Here is a 2,221-nt window from a genome sequence, read left to right on the forward strand (position 1 = left end):
TCTAGACTTTTCTCCTTTGTTAAGTCTGACAGAAATCTGTATTTTTTACCATCCGCAAACCCATTACAATTCCAGAAAATTCCTTTCATCTTGAACTACCTTTTTTTATGATTTTTCTTCTGACGATGTGGCCCTCTCAATTTTTGTGATACAGGGGTTTGTAAGATCAAAGGATCACAACCCCCATCACCGAGCCCTTCTGCAATTTCCGAACAAATAAGATTCAACGCTTCAAGATCTACGATATCTTCATTAGAACAAACAGTTGAAGCATCTTCTACTAAAACAAAGTTTTCCTCCCTTAGCTTAGCATTCTCCAACAATCTATTGTGCTCTATGTCTTTTAAACATTTTAGGGAATTAAAAATATCATGGTCATTGCTACCTAAAACAACCCCTAAAGAACTTGTTGAGTTAACTAAAGAGGAATCATCTCGTGAAATAAAAGAAGGAGGTTGCTGCATTTTACCTTTATCAAGCTGCAGACTCCAGGTTCGTCTTCGCTTTAAGCTTAGCTGCCTTCTCTGTGGAATCCTGATCCATAGTTGAGGCATTCCTCTTGCTGGATCTCACCGGTGAAGCTGTCCCACTGTTGAATTTATTGTTCAGATTCCCAGAGTCGATTTGAGGTAGCAACATAGTAGCTTTCCAAGCATCCCCTCCAGACTGAGAAAGTAAAGCTCTTGGTTTCTTACTTGGCTTCACATGCTCACTCTGGGTGATGGTAGACTCCTCTATTTCCTCCAGCTGTGCCGCCCCATTGGGGCCGCTGTGCTGGCCAACCATAGGTGGCAGGTCACCATTGCCATTGCCGGATGCCTCAGCATCTCCTATTTTTCCATCCACATCCATTTTTTCCTTAGAGTTTCCCCCTTTGAGATTTTCCTCTTTTGGATCTCCTTCCTTGGGATTCTCCTCCTTAGGGTCACCCTCTTTGGTAGAGTCCATGTCAATGAGCTGTGGCTCACCATTGAGGGTGTTGTCTTCAAGTGCAAACTGTAGCTCGTAAACATAGTCCCCAATAACCACATCCACAAAATCTGGGATAAGATTTGGGTCTAGCACTGCTACTTTCATCCTTGCCCTGCCAGTGTTCTTAGTAAAGATAGTGTCAACAGCCTGAGGGACACCCAAGATAGTTCCAACCGCCCATATAATGGGAAACTTTTTGAACTCTTGAGGTAGTCCTCTGAACTGCACCCATACTTTCTCAATTTCACGTTTATAAACCTCATTGTCAGTTCCTTTTTCAAAGCGAATCCTTCCTTCAACTGCCTTAGCATCCATAGGGCCCCAGTTAACCACTGTTTCCAATAGGTCAGCCGAGGGAAAATTAATAATAAAAGCATCAGTGCCTTTTGTCTCAATTTCCCATTTATGTTTCTTGTCAGGGTAGTAGCTTTTCCAGTTCCACTGTCAATTGATCAACAGTAAAAGAACCTTCCAAAACACGTACCACAGCCTTCTTTTCCGGAACATTTACTTTTGCATTTTCAACCACCGGAATAAAATAGAAACCTAGGCCTTCCACAGCATAACCACAAGGAATAGCACTTGTATTTGTTTTTTTACTATTCGGGCACAATTTAGTCGTATGATCTCCATAACAAATCTCACAGCAAAGGACAACAGTGCACTCATGAATTGTATGACCTTTAGTGCGACAGCGATAGCAATATGGCTTGCCTTTATTTTTTTGTGCCCCTTTCTCAGACGACTCTGGGATTTCTAACATATTACCTTTCGGCTCTGAAGCCGATGGGACAGCCTCCTTGAGTTGCTCTGGAGCCTTCATTGGCGCTGAATCCACCACCATCGCGGTGGCTTGCTGACTTGCTGCTGGAGCGCCCCCTCCATGCACTGTACCGGCCTCCACCAGAGGAGGCGGGTGTGCAGCAGAAGAGCCGACTGTGCCACCCCCTTGGTGACCAGCATCTAGTCCGGCATGAAATGGCGGCTGCTGGTGGCCATGGTAAGCCGCCACACCTCCTTGCTGTGGTGGCTGGCCGGCCTGCCCCATGGCCGGTGCTGCGTGTTGGCCGGCTATGACGGGATGATTTGCAGGCGCGGTCTCTGGGTGGAAACGCTGCCCGCCAAAACCCCCACCACGCCCGCGGCCAGCATACCTTCCTCCGTAAGGGCGATGTCCACGTCCAGGGGCATGGTACCCATAGCCGTAGTCGTTGTAGCCCCCGTACGGGGCATAACCTCCACGTCCGCC

At 46.8% G+C, this 2,221-nt stretch overlaps 1 pseudogene; it reads right to left on the bottom strand.

The window, feature by feature from the left end:
- Window positions 1-474: 474 nt before the first annotated feature.
- LOC136518196 (uncharacterized) lies at window positions 475-2,020 on the bottom strand (annotated as a pseudogene).
- Between the last annotated feature and the right edge of the window lie 201 nt (window positions 2,021-2,221).

Source organism: Miscanthus floridulus, chromosome 17 (genome assembly GCF_019320115.1).
Source record: "Miscanthus floridulus cultivar M001 chromosome 17, ASM1932011v1, whole genome shotgun sequence".
NCBI classification, from domain to species: Eukaryota; Viridiplantae; Streptophyta; class Magnoliopsida; order Poales; family Poaceae; genus Miscanthus; species Miscanthus floridulus.